Here is a 24,179-nt window from a genome sequence, read left to right on the forward strand (position 1 = left end):
AACGTTGTCCAAAACAAAAAATATGACAGCAATCTATAAAACAAACCTCAGCGGAGAACGCTGGGAATTGAAGAAATCTCTAACTTTGAGACCTCGTGCTCATCCACTTTACATAGGTTTGACTGGTCCACTATATCCAGAAGTATTTGTTTTATGAAAAGACAATCAGAAGACAAGTGTTGCAAGAATATCACCTGTTAGAGGGCAGTCATTAGAGGCACACTGTATCCACATAAAAATATATTGTGTGCATTTATATACCAATGAGTTCTCCTTAACAGACACGGTACACACTTCAAAGTACATCAAACAATTCACCTCTGACCCGGAAGACACTTCAAGAAATAACATGATCTCACCAAATACAATGCACCGTCTGATACAGTCTTAATGTCCACCCTCCACCACAGATCCTGGTCTTGTTACCAAGAACTAAAAAAAACAGTTCTTTGTGCCAGGTATCCTCTGTGCGCTATTTCTGTTGAAGAGGCGAACCAACAACAAATACAAATAAGAGAATGCAAATAAAGTGAACATATGGGGCGATTCACTCGCAGGGCACTAGGCTTCCAAGTACCAGGAAATGGTCTCAGTGTGCACCCAGTTAACACCAACTCTGGACCTGGCAACAGTGTGCGTATGTGAGGAATGTGGTACGCCGGCCACAGGGCAACGCCAGTGAAAGCACTGTACAGTTCCACTACTTCTTCTTGGACACAATGACTTAGCAGGCCTTTATTTCAGTACTGTTATTTTTGTGTGCCTTTATTTCAGTCAGTCAGCCCATCACTTCAGTATTTATAAAGCACCCACAAGCCGACCGGGTGGGAGGTTCTTTTATTGATCATGTTTATGCTTTTAACACAAGCAATTATTGCTGTTTGATTTCTTCAAGGGTTGGTCTCATGTCAAATATCTCCCTATTTCTCACTCTCCTGCCTGTATTCCCCTATCTTGTATCTTGTACCTTTTGATCCCCTACTTTGCCCCTCACGCCACTCTCCTGCCTGTTTTCCCCTATCTGCACACAATATCTTGTATCTTGTACCTTTTGATCCCCTACTTTGCCCCTCAGGCAACTCTCCTGCCTGTATTCCCCCATCAGCACACAATATCTTGTATCTTGTACCTTTTGATCCCCTACTTTGCCCCTCAGGTATCACCCAACTCTCCTGCCTGTATTCCCCCATCAGCACACAATATCTTGTATCTTGTACCTTTTGATCCCCTACTTTGCCCCTCAGGCAACTCTCCTGCCTGTATTCCCCCATCTGCACACAATATCTTGTATCTTGTATCTTTTGATCCCCTACTTTGCCCCTCAGGCAACTCTCCTGCCTGTATTCCCCCATCTGCACACAATATCTTGTATCTTGTACCTTTTGATCCCCTACTTTGCCCCACAGGCATCACCCATTTCCCCACGCTAGGCCGCAACTCCCTCACGCCTCATTGTGTCGTGCTGTGTTCTGACTGGGAACATCAAAGGGATACAGGTTCTGAGTGAAACCCTCTGAAGCTGGCCACTTTGTTCCATGTACGAGAGGCAAGACAATTGACCTAAAAGGCCCACTCTAAAAACGATAACAAAATAGTTAGAAAACCTTGAACACTTGTCCCTACGTCAGGCTGCACACAGGAGACATTTTCTAAAATCTTGTACACAGATATCCTATCAACTCATGAGTCATTTATGACCAAGTTAATAGGTTCTGTCATTTTACTGATTTGTCAATTTTTATCTAAAAGGTTAATGTTCCACTGGTGGAAATAAGGAGTGATACAGAGGTCTGATTGGAAGGAAGGGTTCTCCAAGTATCCTGTGAACAACAGGTTTAGACGCTGTGGGCATTTTAAGGAATTGGTGTTCCCATTTGCATAATGCGTTTCATTCAAGAGGACTGTGTGCTTCAGATATCTTTTAATGCCATAGGTATGTTGGTCGTGATATATGCCTTCAAGGGCCAATCAGACGATTGGGTGCTGATGGGGTGAAGTGTTAAGATCTTCGGTAGCCGGAGATCAAGTGAGCAGTTGCCTGTAAAGTAGGATTCAGGAAAGACTGATTCACAAGACTGCCAGATCCGGCAACAGGGCTTCACCATTGTCAAAGATCCACAGGATGGTGATTCAACTGACCTGTAGCAGGGGTTTAAACCCGGTGGCTTCCATGATGGATTGATTTGAGGTGCAAAGCTTAAAGTTTACACCAAGTGGTGCATTACCATTTTGCCTTGAAAGGACCAATCAGTTATTGAGCTGCAAATGTTCGCATGGATTGATGAATTGTGGCTTTAGAAAGATTCTGGAAGTCAAGGTAAATGTCTGATTAGTGAAACATTTAATGTGATTAATTTAAACGTGCCATAAATGGACAAATTAATCCCATGTTGTCTTGTTGATTCATTATGGAAGCTGATGTTGACATTAGACTGTTTTTCGACAATTGGTTTTTTGGAGCTGTTAGCTTAGTCTTGGTTTTGGGACTCGGATTGATCTATCATGTTCCTTTTTTTGTTACATTATTTTGTTTGAGAACAGGGAAAAATTTGCAATCTCTCCTCTCGGCATAGTTATTGGACTCTAGCAAGTACTCTAATTCTGGTTCAGGGTGCTGGCGGAAGAGAAGCTCAGAAATACTGCCTATGGATTGTGTTCTACAAATCAGTGTCCTCTGTGCTCAAAGAGTGACTTGGCTTATTCCTGCCCTCCAGTCTATGTGCTCTAAGTCCTTATGACTGTGTTTTTCATAACTCGTTATTAGTATGTTCTTGGACCCCGTTGTCCTCTCCCTTTACAAAAGTGTCTTTTCTGACCCCATGTTTCTCTGTTTCTTACTTCGTTTTGTATCTCACTATCCACGAGTGTTCATTCCTACCTGATCTTCTACATCACACATAATGCGGGTAGGGATATGTACTTTATTGTGATGTGTATTGTCAGTGGAGACTCATTAACTCTATATACATATTCTAAAGATTTCACAGATAATGGAAAAATATGGAGACTATTGCCCGGTGCCTTGTACGGGGTTGGGGTTGGTGGCCGGGAGGACTTGAGCACTCCGCAGCCCAAACCATCAAATCATTTTTAAGAAATACACACAGTAAACTGGCATGCTCCAAATCGTGATCTTCTATTTCTTTTGATTTATTTATTCTTTCGCGTGCTTTTAAATTCAATAATCAACTTCAATCCATTACACCTGGCATACGCTTCACAGTAGCACTGATTACTCCAGGCCATAATGATCAGAAACCATTTTGTCACCATCATGTCACCTTTGCTAGTTAGACCCAAACAAGACTAACTTTCTTTTACTCACTGTTTTTAATGAATATAACTTTCAAGAGATATTTACACATGCATTGAATATATTGGTTTTAAAAATGCATCTACGTATCCATTATTCAATTAACGGTATGATCCCATTCCAAGTGGGAACCTACCACATACGAGTTATGCTTCTTCCTGTTTCAATGGCCAGCTCTCTAAGAGCATGCTGACCATAGTTGGTCTATTTCTTTGTGTTTCTCTGACTGGAGGAAGTGGGTTCCCTCTCCCAGAGTCTATCTCTTCCTGCCCTAGATTATGCATGTCCGACCCATTGAATGCTTCCTGCCCCAGTGGGTGTGTACTTTCTGATTGCTTTACCTGTCCACGTCACTCTTGCTCTAAAGATGTTGTTCAAAGACAATGTGTCAGTGTCTTTCCTCCCCCATGTTAAACATTCTCGATCACTAAAGAACCCTTCAGCCTCACTGAAACCTTTTCGTTTGGATGCAAACATGTACAGCTCATTTACCACCATCTTTCTCTGAGGCCCTCATAAATCACCCCGAGTGCCAGTCTCCAACTTCAGCTCTGCAATTGGAGACTTTATTGTTCCTTATATCATGCACATGGCTAACTTTACTGACCTTAGAGATCTTAATTGAATCCATATTGATACAGACTCCCTGAGCCTTCCCAAGACCCTAGCACTAAAAGGTTTCCACCAATTAGTGGCTAGTCCAACACACATTGCCAGACTCATACTAGATCCTATCATTACTCACATTATTTCTCTCTTTACTGCCTCTCATATGCATTTAGTTTGAACTGTTCACTATTCTATGCCTGATAAAATAATAGGGGTATTAGCTGAGGTCGGTGAGTACTCACCTCAAGCAATAATCCCAAAACTTTGCAAGGGGAACCTCTAAAGTCACTAAAGAAACCGAGCCCAAACCCCCAGGTAGCAATGAATGGAGAAATGTTAATTTCATGCCAAAGGGAAGGTCCCATGCCAACTGCATACTTTTGGCACCTTCGCATGGTGAAGATTTTTACCTTCTGATTTAGTCACTTCTTTAGGGCTTGGATTCTTCCAGCGGGGTGAGGCTGCAGGCTGTTGCTGAAGAGGGCTCCAGGAAGTCACATACCTTGTCCACAAGGTCTCGCTGAATCAAATTTGCTGCTACAGAAAAGCTCTGAGCTGGAGCAATGTAAATCTATGGCCTTAGCAGCACCGCACCTTGATCCAATCGGCTTTTCAGTAGGCCTGGGCATAGTTCTACTATGTGGAACTCAGCAAAGTGACCTAAAAACTCTGCCGCGTTTTGTGGCATTCTGCTTGTTAGGGCACACGCGTTGATTATTAGTGCCAGGTGTTCGTCCCGCACTTGAAAATCAATGCGAACAACACGATGCGCATCGCAAGGAGGGCGCTGCTTCTTTCTGCCACTCGAGTAGATTTTCTACTTGAGCGACAGCTTCCTAAATGCAAACAGATGTTTCGCAGTGTGAGCTGTTGCAACAATCCATGGCTTCCGGCATTGAGACATCTCTGTGGGAAGTGGTTTTGCGTTGGAATTTACTCGCTCGTGCTTGCTAACTTAATGTTGGAGAGCGCGAGGTTGGAAAAAACTCTGCTCCACTTTGCAGAGCAGAGTTTTTCACAACTACATGTGCTCCTGGGTGGAGCGTAGTTCTCCACCAAGGCCTACTTGGCAGGTAGTTTGAAGTCCTCCGGAGATTCTGGAAGCCAAAACCTAAGTTCCAGGTTGCCCGAAATGAAAGAAGGAATTCGATTTGACAAGTGCCAAGGGTCTAGTGACTTGTAGACAGCACCTGCTAAGTTAAGATTCACTCCAGCATAGGCCAGCAGCAGTGTCCAGGGCGGGTCCCCTCAAGGAGTTGGAGAGGTGTGGTGCAGCGGCCAGAGAGACTGACTCAGGCGTGTGGAGCTAGCGGCTTGATCCCCGATGCCAGCGGCACCTCAGCTCAGCATCATGCGACTCTGGGCAAAAGCTCACTTAATCTACCCCATGGCCCCCAGCGGCTGGCTACCCTTAGGTATGATAAGTGATGCTTTACAAATATGGAATATACAATTTTAGATTTAGGTCCAGTTGGGAATAATGAGTGAACATAACTTGCATCATTTGCTGTAGTATAATTCCACACAATTACAGTAAAATTACATGCGATTGCATGCAATTCTATGAGGAGCATTACCCAGCATTTAGCACTGCTGCGGCCAAAATGGACATGAGCATGCATTTTACACCAAGAAAATAGCACTAAATGCAACAAAACACAGATAGCAGCAGCCAGCATCTGCTCGTGCTCGCTAAGTGTATTGTTTCTGTGCTCTTGTTGTAGGAATTTTGTGTCAAATTACTGATAATAACGTGCCAAACAGTAATGCAAAATTACTGAAATTACTTTGATTACTCTAACCTAATTAAAATTTCACCCACGCCTAGTTAAATCTGGAAGTTGCAGAAAAGGGTATCTTGTTGTGTGTCCCTGTTGCTTGAACAGGAGGTCAGCCTTATGACCCTTGGAGTCTACTTCTCTGTCCTGGGTACAAGAGGGAGAGTAGGTCTAGTCTAGGCTTTATTCAGGTCACAGACCTCAGGGACAGGTGTCTTCTGTTCTTCCAAAGGTCCAGAAAGTGTAATGCGGAAGGTACTGTGGGTGCCACAGTTATGTCTGCCACAAACCTATAGGGTGAGGATAACTCCTGGCTCCTCCCAAACCAATAGGATAAAAGCTCCCAAGGCTTATCCTACCTACTTTTGCAGCACTTTAGGTGTACCCTGCAGCCAACAATACCACGGTGCCTCTCTGCCTAATCCACAATGGTGAAACCTTCTCCTACTCTCAGAGTCTGGGTGTCCACCCTGAAGGTGTGTCTATAAAAATGAGTAACTCCTCCTCTGTGGTCACTTTAACCAGTTCTTGAGAGCAGCACCTCTTACGCTGGATTGGTGCCTGTCTGACTGCTGGAACAAAGGAGGGCCAGCTGTCAGCTATCATTTTCTTGTGACAGGGTAGTCATCTTTTAAGTCAATCAAGTTCCTGGGCCCAGCCCAGATGGGCATCCTGCCAGAGGGATAGACACATTTCCCCACCCCCAAGGCCTCTGTCCTGCTCAAGATGAAGTTTTCACAACTCATCAAGGGGGCTACTGAGCTGCCAGGTGACAGCTGACGCTCATGCAAAGGGCCTTCAGAGGCTTTAGGCTGGAAAAATGTAACTTTCTAAAAGTTTATTTTCCAAAATATTTATTCTAAATCCAACTTCACCAGTAAATTGGGCTTGTAATAAATATTTCATAAAGTCCAAGATGATATATGTAGGTGTTTCTTAGCTGTAGACAACATTATTAAGTGTAATATTGCATCCTAATGCTTTCCTATGGAATACCAAGTGGTGATACAGTGAAAAGAGCTCATTGAGCTTTTTTACTCTAAGGACATGTTTAACATTAAACATTTACATGTCCTACTTTTAAATATCATACACTCTGTCTTATGGGCAGTTAGGTGTACGTAGAGGTAACTTGTTAATACTTGAAAGGAAGGCTTAGGCTGGGTTATTTTGATATGTCAATCTGCAGTTTTAAAAATGCAGAACCAGACTACAAATGGTAGGCCTGCAGTTACAATTGCACTGTCGGTGCAGTGGTCAGAACAATGGGTGCTGCAGCGCAACTGATGACATTTAACTTACTTTATGGACTTTGTACCATATACTAAGGCCTAAATGTAAGTTGAATATACCAATAAGGTTCTGCCAATTTTACCATGTTGAAAGTGAGAGCATAGACAATTTACCTCTGGTCAGCAGGTGTAAAGGCCACGGAGTTCTACAGCCAGCAAAAAAAGTCAGGGGAATCATCTGTGGGAACACCATGCAAAAGATGGCAATTGCCAAGAATTCCCTTTTCTCTAGCTTTCTCTGCCCCTACTTCTGAGAATTCCCCTTGTCCTGTTACTTACAGCTCAGATTGCAGCCTAGGTTGAACCATAATAATAATTTCAAGGGCCCTGCCTAAGAAGGGACCCAACTTTAAATTCGATTTATTTTTTAATATTCCTGCTTACCAATTTGGCATAATTTCTTCTCTTAATTCTACTGGCCATGCCAAGCCTTTTCGCTCACATTGTCAATCTTTCTCACTGCACTTGTTTACTGACATCTTTCATTCTGGTTTCTAGGTGTCCCTGTACACTCCTTGTTGTTTAGAATACAGAATGCCACACTGATCCTCCTTGATATGTGTGTGGCATTTGATCCTGTCTCTCATACCATTCTCATCCTCACCATTCTCATCCTGCCTTCTATCAGCATTTGCAAGAATTATCCTACTTGGATACAACACTTCCTTTCCGAAAGATCTGAAGCTGTCAATCGTCTTCCTTTTTGATCCTCATTTCTTTCTCTCTTTTATGGTGAGCCCCAGGACTCTTATTAGAGCCCCAAACTCTTAAACATCTACACCACCTCTCTTGCTACAATGAATAGTCTTATGGTTTCAACTTTATGTTCTATGCAGAAGGCATTCAAATTTTTAAATCATTTAGTGATGATATCAATCATACCCAAGGAGATTTTGTTCCTGTATGGTAACAGTTGCCAGCCGGATAGATAATAATTACCTTAACTGATCAGCAATAACACTAAGGTCTTGATTATGGGTGGTCACACTTCCATCTGATCCTCTCTAAAGGGCCTCCACAACTCTGCCCGCATCCTGTTCCAAAAATCTTGGCTGTTTGTTTGATTCTGCCTTCCCTGAGCTAGTGGTGTTGCAGCCTCCTTATGCTTTTTCTCTTCCTCTTCTTCCAATGTCCACGACTACAGAAACTCTCTAACTAGAATACCTACCCATCTGTCCACTCAATTTTAAGCAGTCCAAAATGTGACTGCGTGCCTTATTCTGAGACTACTACCACGTTCCCCGGTCTCTACTCATGTAAAAACTCTTTGGTGGCTTCCAGTTGCCAAACAATCTCTCTTCTAATCACTATGCCATCAGCCCTTCATACTACAGAGTCCTTATACTTGAGAAAATTGCTTCAACCTGACCTTCCAAGAAGACATTCTGCTATTCTGTGATTAATCTTCTTACTCTCTCTAGATTCATAAGAGGATATCTTGATGCCGGAGCTTTTACTTTCCTCACTTCCAAGCACTGTAAGTCCATGACATATAGAACTGGTACTTTGCAAAAATTACTTGGCATATTGCACAACTTTTAAGATGTCTCTTTCAGCTCCTTTAATTTCTTGCTTAGCTAGCCTTTCATTCTCTCAGCACCAAGGTGCCCCTTGAAGTAGCATCTTGTCATTTACAAATCTCTTTCATTCATTGATTGGTTTATTAATTCCTTACAGCATTTGTATCTGCCACTCTCAGAATTAATAGGGATATGTCCCGATGTTAGTGTTTGGACCTGGTATTGCATAAATACATGTAGTTTTTGTAAAAACAAAAAAAAATGGCCCTGTCAATGTTGAAAGAGTTTTTGTATGTTTTAGAGAGGGGAATTCATTGTGGAAAAAGTATCATGATAATTAAGCCTGGGAAAAAATAAATCCTTTGCCTGTAGATTTGTATAAATTTGGATCAGTGAATTACCTGAAGTGAAGATACTCGGCCTGTGCTGCACCTATGGCAGTTTTTCCTGGTCCATGTCCCTCCTCAGATTGGTACGAGGTTCAGGGAACAAAGAGGGCAACCTCGAGAATGGGGGCCAGGGACCTGCCTGGCATTCTTCTGATCTGAGTGGTGTGGGCTTTCGAGAGACTGCTTGTGTGCAGGTGGTGGTTAGGCAGCCAGGGTCAGCTAGGTTCGGACTGACTGAGTCATCAGAGTCTGCCATCGGGCAACACTTGTCTGGGGCAGAGGATGGCTGGAATGGGGTCCTGGAGGGTGCTTCTTAACTGTTATCATCTGGGTGGGTGGTGGACTCAGCTAACAGACTGGTCTGATGGAGCTTTTATTTTTCTATTTTTTTTCTTTTTTCTTTTTTTAAAACAAATAAAGTGGTCTGCACTCAAGAAAGTTGAACACTATTTGAAAGTTCTGATTCAATACAATCTGCCACTCCACACACCATTCATGGTACATGCCTACAGGCTTCAGTCTCCAAGTTGAGAAATATCCCAATTACATGTTGCCACCCTCCTCACCCCATAACATTCTAAAGCTTGTACCATGGCAATTAGCAGTACTTTACATTCAAATACTATTCTGCATTTAACACATCATGTTTATGTTGATTTTATATTATTTCCAAAGGAGTGACCTGCTTTCCTTTCAGTCATGTTTGTACTATATAAAATAGCCAACATAAAACAAGCACCAGCAAAGGCCATCAGTCTTGCTGCTGCTGTCCTTGACTTTGCCAGTTGTTGCACATTCATTTGAAAATCAAGTAGAATTTCGTGGCTACCCTGGAATTCAATTTGATTGATATACTTTATTATAACCATATTATCCCAAGATGCTCATTGCGTGTAGATGGAATGCGACGACCATCTTGAAATCCTGTTTGGTTTGTATTTTTTATTACAGTTATAATTTTCCAAGAAAGCTGGCAAGTGGCATCTAGACGTGATGCATCATGATGACCATCTTGGAACTGTTTAACTATAATAAATAACATCAAACTAATACAGTCCCAAGATGATACCCTGATGCTGTTTCCCTTTCTAATGCAAGTAACGGTACAAGCATTGGCAAAGATAATACCAACACCAATATGTGGTGGCAGTATTAGCTGGCCATCTTTATGGTCTCCAGACACAAATGAGGAGCCTAGACATGGTAAAATGAGGGAGTGGAAGACAAGTGCCCAAATCGAGAGACGAGGGGGAGAATATGCGTAGCAGGAAAAAGAGAAAGGTCCACATACTCCAATCAAGTGCAAACAAACAGATCTCACAGAAATATGCAACAAGAAAAATAGTCCTTGACACCATCAATGGATGAATGCTACTTATCTGATCAACAATCTTGGTAAACCATAAATACTCTAGTACAAACAGAAGAATATGGAAGAAAGCCATTGAAAGACAAGCATGGAACTGGAATTCACAGTATTGTTTACGATTCAGTCTGCAACCTGTAACCTGCATCTTAATCTATCTGTAGCAAGAATGCAAAGAATTACTTTAGGCTTAATTCACAAAGGTAAACGTACACTTTTGTGTAAGTTTACGATTTTTTGCAATTCACAAAGGAATTTCACAAGTAGGACGGTTAAAGCAGATTGAAATGTTCCAGATAACTGGATAGCTGGGTGTTCATTATCTTCTCGAACATTGTAGAGGCGGCAAGCAGTAGAGAGATGGTCTTCAAATTAGCAGGGTCCGCTGATGATTTCTTCAATATCAGTATCGCTACTACCTGTTTCCACTTTTTTGGTACCTTGACTGTGGTGAGAAAAGAGTTGAAGATTGCATACAAAACTGGATGTATCACATCTACCACCATAGCTATAAGGTTAGTGGGACAAGTGTCTGTGGGATAGCCCATTTAAAAGCTCAAAATGTCCTGCCAAGACTCTACAAGTGAGCTTGGGCTAAATCGCAGAAGAGCACAAGAAATCTTCGAAATGGGTGGTTCCTGTTGTCTTCCAGGGTTTGTTAAAATAAGAGACCAATGTAGTTTTGACACCTTTTCCTCAAAAACGGAGGATAGGTCAATGCAGAGATGTTTAGAGGGCGAAATTCTAGTCATGGTGCTCGAAGATCAGACAATTTTGCGATCCGAATTGTTTTGTACAATGCCTTTTTACCTATTTTAATTTAATTAGAGTAGAACTCTGCTTAAGTCAGCTTAGTGCATTACAATGGTCTTTAAGGTTTTTTTTTTTTTTTTTTTAAACTCTCTCCCCCTACTTATAGTCTAGCCTCCATTTTTTCCCAAAGGTTTGCATCTTTTTTAGCCTCTTATAACTCTGGGTAAAACCAAGGACGTGAGTAGACCACCTTGGGGTGTGTATTTGTTTATGGGGCACTGCTAAATAGGTGATTGTACACCCATTGGGAGACTTGTTCACTGTCATTCTCAATAGAACCTGAAAGGGAAGGAAGAGAATAATTGAAATAACTAAAAACGTTCTGTTGAATTTCCTTAAGGTGAATTGCACAATAAAATGAGTCGATGGTCTGACCAAATCACTGGTAGGTTGGAGTCTGACAGTCCTTCTAAATTAGAAAACGATAGTATGGCCAGTTACATGAGTGGGGCCATTACCCAGTTGCTGAAAGTTCAAAGCAGTTAATACATCCAGGAGACTTTGGCCAACGTATCATGTGGATTATTAAAGTCTCCTAGTACCAAAAAGTTAGCCTACTTCAATCACCAGGGGTGTCATCTAGCTCCAATCTTATGGACCTTCTTTATAGAGCCCCTGACCATCCAAATTCGTGAGATTAAATGGATTGCGGCCCCCGTAATAGGAATGGCCAAATTAAAAATATTTGCTAACAATATAATTCTATATTGTAGGCCAGAGAAGCAGATTGTCCAAAAGGTACTAGATGAGCTCAAACAATTTAAAATGATTGGGGGATATAACAAAAAACTAAACTATTTATTTTTAACACTCCAGTTAGCAATCCACCACCCTCTCTTCAGCAGCATACCCGCTCTCAAAGCCCGATTCTCTAGCTGGGGATTTTTGTAGCAAATAGCTACTCCCAGCTTTATCAATTAAATTATGTGGCTATGATGAAGAAGATTAAGGAACTGCTGGATAGATGGGCACTCCATCCCCTTACATTAGTCGGCAGGGTAGCTCCTATTAAAATGTCTATTTTACCTTTGTTGTTATTTATTTTTGCAAATGTTCCTATAAAAGTTAATAAGAGCTATTTACAGAGCTGGAGACACTTTTTAAGCACTTTGTATGGAATAAATGTTTGTAAAGTAAAAATCTCTACACTTCAAATTGACATTTGCCAAGGTCGGGCTGACATTACCTCATGTGCAGACATACTATGAAGCATCTTTTTCAGACACATTAGTAAGATCCATTGATGGTAAGAGGACGGTCGATCTTTTTTTTATAGATAAAATTATCAAGGAAGCAGGATCCTAGCTCCCGGTTTTTATTAAGACAGCTAAATTCCAGAAGAAAATGATATACAAGTTTGTACAAGAATCTGGTGCCAGACTTCAAGCACTTTATCTCTCTGAGCACATCCCAGTTGGCTATGAGTATCTCACTTAACAGGAGTACAAGTTTGTTGGTCTCAGAATTCCTTATAGCGAGCTAAGATTCTGGAATGCTAGTGGTTTTAAGGAACTAGGACATCTCTTGTTGAGGGGTTGATGTCTCACATGCAAGAACTGCACGCGAGATGTGGCGATCGATGCAAGTTGTTCTTTCTGGGATTTCATCAGATATCCTTTTTTTTTTCTAAATGACTGCCCAGAGTCCAGTTTAAGCTCTCACACTGTTATGCGTGCACTTTTGAGGTCAAAACTTGTTGGGGTTGGAAACTATTATAGACCATTACGGGAGCAGGAAGGTAATCAGCAGATGAAAAGCTGTTTAGATAAAATTAGCCTGTCCACACATTCCACTTTTTCAGAAGCAGAATTGTAGTCTATCTCGTTGCTAGGCCTTAAGGATTTAAGGGAACCACATTTTAAGACAATATCCTTTTTATCTCGCTGGATGGCTTACTACACTCCAGTGGCTCTCCGTAGAATGTACCCTGCAGTGGAGGATCGCCGTTTTCGTTGTCAGCAACTGGGGATGGGAGGTTGGCTGCATACCTTTTTCACCTGCTGAAGATTAAGATTGATCCATAGCATTGTATTGGTTTATTAGGAAGAGTCAAGTCTCTGGGATTGGCAAGTGGGGTCAGGTGTTTATAGCAATAGCTTCTTTGATTGCTGGTTCACTGATATTACAGAACTGCAAAACATCTAAGGGTTCCTACATACCAAGTGTGATATAATAAAATGATTAGGACATGATGCAGGACCGACAGTGAGTGTAAAGAAATTGTAATGCTTCATGTCAATTTATGGATGCAATAGAAAAGGCGGCCCTCGATGTAATACTAGTGAAGGTGTAAAGCTTATTTATTTTGATTCTTAATGGGGGTAGGAGGTTATTGTATTGTCAGGAAAGGGTGTTAGCAAGGTACAATGGCACTTTCTTTTTGATGGCTGCTATTTCAATTGCACTGTATTTGTCCTACCATTGTATCAATAAGGGACTGGGGCGGTTGAGTTGGATAGGACGCAAAGGCACTTTATTGTGGAATATAATGTATTATAAAAGTCTTTTGTCTTTTTATGGCACAAAGGCACTTTATTGTGGAATATAATGTATTATATTAGTGTTTTGTGTTTTAATGGATCTGCTGTCCGTGAACCCCTGATTGTTAGCTATATTTTATTGTCATGATATCCTTTTTATTACCTTGCAACTAATCCTTGATTCTGCTTAATAAAATAAAAATTAAAAAAACACTTAATGCACCAAGAGGAGAGCACTTAATTCACGAGTTTTTAAATGTAGTGGTGTGGTCTAGGGGTCAATATATAAGACTGCATGACATTTAAAAGTTTGAAGATATTTTTATGGAAAATTCCATGCCGTCAGCCTTACTTGAATTGTTCAGTGAGAAGACGGTGCAGTGGTAGAGAGATTTAAAGATGATGGCCACCCACCCCGCTAATGTCCTTCCCTATCCATATGTACTATAAAATAATCTATTGGGATGGCCAGGGCACTATCAGGATTAATGATATCATTCAACCAAGTCTCTGTAATAAACAAAGCCGGGTTTAGATCCAGCAGGAGGCTGAATATATTCCATGAGTGCTTGAGTAAGGAACAGACTTTAAACAGATATGCATGTAATTTGGCTTTTAGTTGAATACGAGAAATAGTGATACTTGCGGGATTAAACTATAATTTAACAAAACCCTCCCTCTGAGGTCGAACCCCCAAAGTTCTCGTGCTTGAATATAAGATTGTGATGGAATCTGAGCAGAACCTGCAGCATGACTGCACTGGACGTGATCCGGACACGGACGGGTGCAGACTGGCTTGCCTTTGGCGCCCCTCCGGAATGCCACCAGCGATCCGGACACGGACAGGTGCAGACTGGCTTGCCTTTGGCGCCCCTTCAGAATACCACCAGCGCGCACACTGAGCGAGTCGTCTGCGCAGCCAGCCTGGTTAATTAGGGTGCGGTGCTCCCTACCGGGTCACTAGAGCGCTCACCTGCCAAGATGGCGGCTTGAAGTGCACAGGGGGGTTAATGGGCAATTTACCGGACAACCCTCTCTCCATCAACAGAACTCGGACCGGAGAGCAACGTGGTTGTTGGGTATTCTCAATGGAAGATTTCGAAAATGGAAGATTACTGTGTCACAGAATATACTTGGAGGCCCATACCCTATGTTAAATCCTAAAAGGAAGTTCGAGACATTTCAGGGGTGTCATGCAGCAGCAGATTAACTTGGTATAGACATTGAAAACACGAGTTGTTTTTTTTTTTCGAACTATCTTGAGCTAATTATCTCATTATGTGGGTATTTAATTTTGTTTGCTTGCTTTTGACATGTACTTGTGTTTGATTTCCAAATAGAACCTGGCAACAGAGTAACAAACAACCATTCGCCAAGACATTATACCGACACAGTGCCAGTAAAGAATACGGATACACAATTACATTTGGTAAGTTCATTAGCTCTATTTCTGGGAACTGGGAGTTCACTATCTCTGTAACTTGCACTGGTTACGTAAACTGTCTCTGTTTCCTCTTATGAATCATACACAGGATCCGCCGCTCAGGATTTTTTTTTATATGGTAGGAAGAACCTCTTACCATTGTTTATTGAGCGTTCAATCTTTTTCTGCCACTGGAAATGTGTAATTTAACATTTAAGGTTAATATAGGATGTCTACAAATTTACCTTGATTTTTTTCATTTTTCCAAGCGAACAGAATTTAGTTTTCTTTTATTGAGAGCGATGAATAATAATCTTGCATCTCAAAGCAATTACAATAAATGGTTCATATATTGTATGTTTATAACAAAGCGTTTTGTATATAATGTGCAGTGCTAAAAACCTTGGGGCAGATTTACAAGCCCCTTGCATCATTTATGCTCCACCGTTGTGTCACTTCTTGCGACGCAGCGGCAGCGTAAAAATACGGACCATTTACTACGTGACGCATCTAGGGAGTTGCGTCAGGTTGTAAAGCCCTGCGTTACATTATACCTGCGTCAGGTATAATGTATGCAGGTTGGACATTCCCACACAGGAAAGCCTCATAAAGTGAAGCAGTGAAATCTACAAGATTTCACTGCGCCACTTCTAGGACGCCACTGCGTCAAAATCTTATGCCTGCTTGGAGCAGGCATAAGTTGTGACGCGGCACAATGGTGATAGGCTTCAACATGCATTGCTGGAGATGAGTCGTGCTTGCGACACGACTCCAGCAATGTGTCACTTTTGCGCCAACAGATGCATCAGAATTTCTGATGCATCTGTCAATCCTTGCTATTGTAAATACGGCGCATCCATCGTGGCGCAAGGATTTCTCAGGGTGTGGCAGGGAAAATTACGCATCTATATAGATGCGTCACTTTCTTGTAAATCTGCCCCCTTGAGTTTTGAAATGATGTATTGAGCAGTTTTGAGCATGACTGGATGATGACGTTCAATGCTACTGAACCTAATCCAGTGGAGTAGCAAGGTTTTCATGGGCATTAAAGTAAAGAAAGGAATTGTGCCATAAAGGTAATTGAAAGCTACCTTCACACTTCTCAACCTCCTTCGACAAATTACAGCCCTCTCAAGTCTCCCATGTCCATTCGTGAAGTGCTGCTCGAGTCCCATTTTTTTTGGGGGGGGGGGGGGACTTCTGGGATTTGTAGTCGTTTTATTCCATTAGAAACAGGACTATGAGTCCCAGAATTCAAAGAAAAAACCTGGACTGGAGCCGCACATCATCCAATGATCCTGGGAAACTTGGAAGGGATGCACATCACGCGTGGAGCAGGGAAACTTGGTAGCTATGAAACAGTCTGCACCACGAATCTCATGCATAAATGACCCATTTCCTCCCCTTACACAGCAGATGTACAAGTCGAAGCCATAACCGAAAGAGAGAGGGGGTAGAGCCACCACATTTCTCAGCTTAGTTTTTAGTGCATCAACGTTTGCTATAAAAGCAATTTTCACAAAATGTATTTTATTACTGCCTGCATACATTATTTTACTTCTCTTCAGGCAGCATCAAAAAAGTGCAAACTCATTCACAGTCACCTACTGCAGCTTCCGTCTAGGAAAGAGTATCCCCGACTACACTCTGACGTAACAAAACTTGACGGGGCCCCTGCAAGGTGCATGAAGGGGCCAACCACGCTCCAGACCCCGCCAGGAGTTCTCAGGGCCGCCCATGCACAGGGCTGGAGGGGGCCCCTGGGGCTCGCTTAACCCACCCCCGCACACAGGGTCTATTGTTAGGCCACAGCCAGGGCCGGACTGGCCGTAGCGGGCACCGGGAATCCCCCGGTGCGCCGCACGGGTGGGGGCCGATTTTGGGCCCCTGGGGGCCGTTTTTGTTACAGGGCCGTTTTTGCAGTATAGCTGCAAAATCGGCCCTGTAACAAAAACGGCCGAAAACCGGCCCTGGCAAAGAGCTCGGGGCACCCCCAACCCCCCGGGGGGCCGGCCAAGCACTTTGCCAGGGCCGGTTTTTGTTCCCAGTCTGGCCCTGGCCACAGCGACTACACGTGGAGCCAGAAACACTAATTGTAATTTTAAGAGGAAATAATGATGGACATTAAAGATTAATGTGTTAAGGAAAACGATGATTATTTCGTAAACTGTGACTGTTAGTTCACACAACTGTTTACATAAACTATAAAGCAAAGCAAGTTTTTCAGGACCTCATTCTTTCTCAACAGTCACTTTTGCAGAGATGTTATAATTCTCACTGTGTCCTAATAAGCAGGCCCAGACTGCCTAGCAAGGCAACTGCCGAGCTCTACGCCCAACCAACAGAGCACATATTCAAAGCTGATAAGAAATGGCACAGCCTTCCGTCCTTAAAGCAACCATAAAAGTAGAAATATTTAATTGGGTAATAATTACATCTGGCATGTTCAGTGTTATGAAATCACTTAACTGTGGCAGCAAGGAATATATATACCAACATCATTACTGCTGAAATATATCTGGGCAATATTTTCAATTTTTATGCGTTTTCCTTCTTGACTTCTAGCATTCAGCTATTTATTCACTGTTTACAATTTCTTAAAATAATTTTTTAGAATAAGACATGGGAAGAAAATGATCACTCTAAGTTTTGTTCGCACAAAAAATAGGCACAGCACAGGCAGCAGCAAGTCATACGTTTCTTGGCTCGCGTGCATCAGAAATAAAAGCACTGGTCAAGACCACTCAAGCTTCCCTCATAGACATGGAACAAGTGTGGCACTGCAGGATCAGTGCAAGCTTCCCTTAAAGAAATTAACAGGTATGGCGTGGGGCAGTATGTTATGTTCGTATTTTAAGAAAATTTGAAGAGAGCACAATCATCCGCGAGGGTATCCTGGAGTTTGTAGCGTTCTCCCCAGCCTGGGTACTCGCCAATGACTATGCCACACTCGGAGCTTAGTATAACACATCTTTTTTTCTTTTGCAGGTAACTGTGAATTCAACATCATAAACCTGCATTCACTTACCTCCGCTCTAACACTTATGTCACAGTTATACGGAGTCCATCAGGAGCCACACAGGTTCCTTCATTGCGAAATCTCACAACACTACACCTCCTACTCTGTTACATAAAAAAGTTTTTAAAAATGACAAATATATACACTTTCATAGCTCTTCAGTGGGTCTTCGTGGCGCTTTGATTACATGTCCCAACCGTGTCTTTGGAAACGGGGGACAGGCAGTAGAAGTGCCCATGACCTGCATTGGTGATTAAAGAACAACTGCAGCCAGGGGTCTTCACTTGTCCTTTCAGACCCAGTCTCTACATTGACATCAGTGCCTGAAGTACGATGAGCCACATGTTGGAAATGTGAGGAATCTCGTGTAATGGACTTCCTCGGACATTGGGCAGTCACCATGTGTCCTTTGATGTTCACAACATCAGATGGAGCATCAGACTTCAGTTTTTTATGCTGACGAACAAGCTATCGATCTCCTCAAGTCAATGTAACGTCTTTTGCATGTTGATACTTGTCTGCATAGGCCTTCATTTTCCTTTTACAATTCAGGTCTCTCTTCCTCTGTAGTTGGTCCATTGAGGTAACCTGGTCATCATGCGGATGGTGACTTTTGAAAGCGGTAGGGCGTAAAAGTGGCTGTCAAAGGATTGAAGCAAACAACCAAGTCCTATTGCCATTTGAGAGATTCATGATGAAAAAATGATGCTTTTTTCAACAAATGTTGATAAGCTATTCTGTTAAAAAGTACAACCAATTGTGAGTGGCTAATTTGTCAATGAAAATTAATTTATACAATCAGGAAGCATTATTAATCAGGCGTGCAGGCCTTGGCCCAGTCTTGCCACCATCAGCAGGGTGTGCAAAATCTGTACAGGGGCTCATTTCTTATATTTGCATTGAGAGACGAGCTGCTACTACAAAATAAACATTGTGTGAAAATAATGAAACTCTTTCGAAGTGAGAGAAGGTTTGGGAATTTAACAAAATACCTTAAGAAACAAATAAAAGTGTATGCTGCCTGGTGTGTGCAGCCTGTGTGCCCTTCACAGCAAGGACTAGTTAAGATACAGAAAACCTCGAAATTAATCTGTACAAGCGGAGTAAATATAAACTGTCTCAGGAAGAAAGCAAAATAAACCAAAATAAATCAAAACCCTGTAACTACAAGACAAGAAACGAAAATTGGCTGTTTAAAAGATTAAATACTGGTTTACACGAGGAAAACAAACAATGGTAACAGCTTTGAATGTTACAAAACACTCTTAACTTACATGCCCCAGTCAGTCCGGACATGCTGAATGGATAATGGTGCCTGCATCCCCCCGCGCACCCCCCCACCACACACACAAATATAGTGGTGAACAGGCGCCTCTCTCGGCGTCATTGCTCTCATTTTCACTACGTCGCTGCTCGTAGTGTTGTCAGCCACTGTAAAATAAGATTCTGTTTAGCTTGTTGCGGCTGTGGCTTATCGTTATGGCAGGTCTTTTTACAAAATCAAAGGCATCAGACAAGGGTGCAGTCAGAGGTACGGGGCACAAAGAAGAGAATGAAATATTTTAATATAATGTCAATAAGGATTAAGTAATATGCCAATAATCACATGATAAGGATACTGCAGTCCCGGCGGCATTAGGGGCGGGTGGAAATGAGGTTGCCGCGCCATGGGGGGGGGGAGGGGGATGAGGCGGGAGTGGTTTAATGGCAAAAAAAAAAGAAAACTTACCGTCCCGCGCCATCTTCTGGATGGGTCCTGACTTCCGCCATCCGGTCCTGCCTCCTGCTGCATTTTCCAGCTCCAGGCCGGCTGGCTGCAGCTCTCCTCGTCATCAGCCCTCCCTCCCCTCCGCCAATCACAACTTGTGAGGCGAATCTGAGCGCACCCCATCCGGACCATTTTCTCTATGTAGGCTGCTTGCAGCAGCCTACATAGAGAAAAGGGAGAGTGGGCGTTCCTGCTCGAGGGCAGTGGGGGAGTGGCTTGCCCACTGTCGAGCACACTGACTGTTTGGTCGGCCCCAGGGCCGACCAAACAGTCAGTATGCACAACAGTGGGCAAGCCACTCCCCCCCTGCCCTCGAGCAGGAACGCCCACCCCCAACCATGCACTTCTGCTTTCTCGCAATGCGAGAAGGCAGAAACATAAATGGTAGTTATTACCATTTATGTTTTTGCCTTCTCGCACTGCGAGAAAGCAGGGAGGCGGCGCCCAAACTCCCCTATAGACGAGCCGCTGGCTTTCCCAAACATCAAGGTTGCAGGGCTTTCAGCTGTGGTTGAGTGAGGGTTCAAACAGTAAGCCTGAAGAGTCGACTTTCAGACAGTTTTAAGATCAAGGTTTTCTAGTACAGCACGCTGAACAGCTTTCTTAAGAGTGATCATGAAACATTCAACAAGGCCATTGGCTGTGGCCAAAGAGGGGTGGTCTTTTGATGCTTCACATTGAGATGATTGAGAAAGTCTCTCAATTCTCGACTGTTGGAAGGTGGGACCTTGTCAGCGGCGGCTGCTTCATTAGAGCAGAGGCGCGTCGCCCCCTGCCACCACCAGCAAATAAAAAGATAATAAATTCGGGTTTTAAACCAATTTTATTATTGTTTATTTTAATCCCACTGGACCCACCCTCAGGACTCTAATGAGTCTTGGGGGCAGGTCCAGGGGCAGACCCTGCTGGTGGGAGAGTGGTGGGCACTCCCTTCACTGCGCATGACAGATTGGCGGGCCGTCTCAGGCCGTCCAACCCTCATACACAGTGAAGCTCTCTCCAGCTGCATTGCTCGGGCTGTGGAGAGCAGGCACAGGCTCCCTGTCTGCCTGCTTATTGAGTTTGTTCCAAAAAAGTGCTTAAGCCTGTTCTCACAACTAGGTTATTTCTCAATACCTTTTAAAACTCAGTCAATTGTTGATTTCTAATGAAGAGGATTAATACTGAAATCTTACATTTTCCCTCATGGATGGATTCATTACAAGCTTCCTCTGCCCTCAATTAATTTTTGGCTGCTTTGTAAATGGTCTAAAATCATTTTTGTTGTAAACAATGTAAATGCTGTCCTACTCAGCTGATTTAGTGAGTGATATCTATTAATGGTCACCATTGCTTTCTATGTGAAATTGTTTTTAATTGATGCGTTTCTTCACCACTTTGTCTATTCTATTCTATTTATCGGTTTGTAAAGTGCATGGCTACCGACATCGTACTTCCTAGCGCTATTGGTCTGGTTGGATTGAAGGAATTAAAACATTAAAAATAACTAAAATGAATTGGTGGAATAGATAAGTCTTCAGACTCTTTCTGAAACTCATGAGGTTGTCATACATTCTTAGGCTAATAGGCAAGGAGTTCCAAAGCTTAGGTGCAAGGTATGTAAAAGATCGACCTTCACTCCTCGCTCTCTTGATTCTGGGCACAACAAGAAGCTCAAGATTATTTGACCTAAGGTCCTTATTGGTACGATAAGGGGTGGCCAATTGATGAAGAACATGTGGACCTCTGCTGTGCTTTGCCGATGTATGATGCACAATGCCTTAAATTGTACTCCGCATTTTATGGGCAGCCAATGAAGAGTTCTGAGCACTGCACTTGTTGACTGTGTTTTCGGAATACCTAACAGTATTCCAGGCGGCAGCGTTCTGAATGATTTAGAGTTTTTTTATCACTGACATTGGACTGCCAAGTTAAAGTGAGTTGCCGTAATCAAGGCGAGAGAGAATCAATCCTTGAACCACAATTCTTCGTGACTCCATCAGGAGCAATTTCAGAATCATTCTCAGGGCTCTCAGGGGGACGAAGCAGCTGCCAGCCACCTTCTTTACTTGAGAGGCCATGGTTAGCTGTTTGTCCATATAATCCCTAGACTCTTTCTTTCCAATTTAGGGAATGGACGTTCTCCTAGGGGAGGGGGACCAGATAATCTGATCCCAAAGCATTGGACTGTTACCTAGAACCAAGACCTCTGTTTTCTCGCAATTTGACTTCAGGCAACTGGCTGCCATCCATTAAGACACCTTCTCTAGGTAGCTATTGAGTCTCATAGAAGCAGAGTCTATATCTGGTGATAGTGTGACAATTATCTGGGTATCGCCCACATCAGATACCATCTTAAAACCAAAAGCGCAGCTGATATCGCCGAATAGCATATTAATATTTTTTCAAAGATGCTTTGCAAATCTGTTTACTTATATTATCTAACTTAACTCTCCCTTTTCTTTAATATTTTTTGCATTCTTTTTTTAGTAGCCGCAACTATTTTATCCCGAAGTTGCAATTTTTTATTTGTTTTTAATGAGATTAGGTAATCCAGGTTCTTTGTGATCCAGCTTTTTAGTCCTGAATATGACATCGAGACCTCTGTGTTTTCTGTTAGTCTTGAGGATGATTTACATAAGGCCTACTCCCATCTGGTCATATCCAATTTGGACCATTGCTGGGAGGTCTTAGAGGTCTTAGAGTATGTGACTCTGAGTATATGCTTCCCTACTTTTGAAATTGAAAATGGAATAATGTGATGGTCCGTCCAAACAACAGGCAGAGGCGGTTCTACTACCATGTTTGATATGTTGATAAAAATTGGGTCCAGAGTGTGACCGTTAGTATGTGTTGGAGAATTGACCCGGTGGGATCAGTGGATCACTGATAGGTCGTGCAAAAACTTGCAACATGGACACATTCTGAGTTTTCCATATGGATAACATGTGGAACATCCCAACTTTGGCCAAACTCCTTGAAAAACGTGCGCGCAGCCAGCTGGGAAACCAGATTGACCATTTCAACCTGCTCATCCAATACCAATCCGGCTTTCACGTAGGACACAGTACTGAATTGGCCATGACTCACATAACAGATGACGCACCAAAAATCCTTGGCAAAAGGAAGCCTATCTACTAATCGTTCTCGATCTCTCTTCAGCATTCGACACCGTCAAACATGATAATCTCCTAGACCTCCTGAGATATAGAATGGGCCTATCAGGATCTGTCCTAAATTGGTTCACCTCTTTCCTCCAAAATAGATCCCAAAGATTCAAGGTCAATCAATCCCTCTCTATGCCCGTCCCAGTCACTCTAGGAGTCTCACAGGGTTCATCCCTCTCGCATACACTCTTCAACCTTTTCATGGAAACCCTGACTGAAATTCTCAGCTCTTCAAGCATCCACTATCATATGTACGCTGATGACACACAGCTATAATTAAAGATCACCTCCCCGGACGACATCACAACTCTCAATTCAACTCTGAAAAAAACCCAGACCTGGCTAGCGGACAACTACCTGAAACTAAACACCCTCAAGACTGAATTCCGCCTAATCGCTCCTCCCAACAAAACTACCAACATCGAAGAATGGCTTAAACACCTCAAAGCGCTCAACTGCCAACCTCATATTATAGACTCGGCCAATTCGCTAGGACTATTACTGGACAGAAATCTGAACATGCAAAAACATATTAGTGCTGCAACAAAAGGCGCAAATCTTCAGATCAACATCCTGAGAAAACTAAAACCATTCCTTCCCGCAAATGACTTCAAACTGGCAGCTCAACCATTAGTAATCCCAAGACTAGACTATGGAAGTGCAATGCTATGGGTTCTTCACAGCTCATCAACGGCCCCTTTAAGAGCCTCGCTCAATTCAGCAGCTAGGCTAATCATGGGCTCAAAAATAAGTTGTCATATTACCCACGACCTTAGAGCTCTTAACTGGCTTCCTTTTGAAGCCAGAATTCAACTAAAAATCGCTTGCATGACCTACAAAGCCTTGCATCATAATGCACCGAGATACTTGGCCCAAAAATTGGAGCTCTCCTGTGGAAATAGATCCTCCAGAAGTTCCAGCAATCTTCTACTGAAGCCTCAACGCTTTGCCAAAAAGAAAACATACAACTGCCTTCTCTGGAATCGCTCCGAGAATCTGGAATGCACTGCCCCCTGAAACCAGACGGAACGCCTCTTTCACCTCCTTTAAAAAAAGAAGTAAAATCCCTAGTTTTAAGGAAATTCTCAGGAAACATTGTACATACACATTTACGCAACTGAGAACTGTACTACAAATCTTAATTATGTATTCCTGTGTTCCTTGTGTTTCCTACTCTCTACTCATGTAAAGCGCTCTGATACCCACAAGGGTCATGTTGCGCTGTATAAAACCATCAAAATGAAATTAAAATAAAAGATATAT

The 24,179-nt window shown here is 42.6% G+C and overlaps 1 protein-coding gene across 2 annotated transcripts in view; it reads left to right on the top strand.

Annotated features, from left to right (window-relative positions):
- LOC146790011 (LITAF domain-containing protein-like) overlaps positions 1-24,179 on the top strand; it is a 305,563-nt gene that overhangs the window by 105,798 nt on the left and 175,586 nt on the right. For both annotated transcript variants that reach the window (XM_085628328.1, XM_085628327.1), the window contains exon 2: positions 14,901-14,989. The gene's annotated coding sequence lies outside the window, so the exon portion shown is untranslated. The remainder of the gene's footprint in view (positions 1-14,900; positions 14,990-24,179) is intronic.

This window comes from Triturus cristatus, chromosome 10, assembly GCF_964204655.1.
Source record: "Triturus cristatus chromosome 10, aTriCri1.1, whole genome shotgun sequence".
Lineage (NCBI taxonomy): Eukaryota > Metazoa > Chordata > Amphibia > Caudata > Salamandridae > Triturus > Triturus cristatus.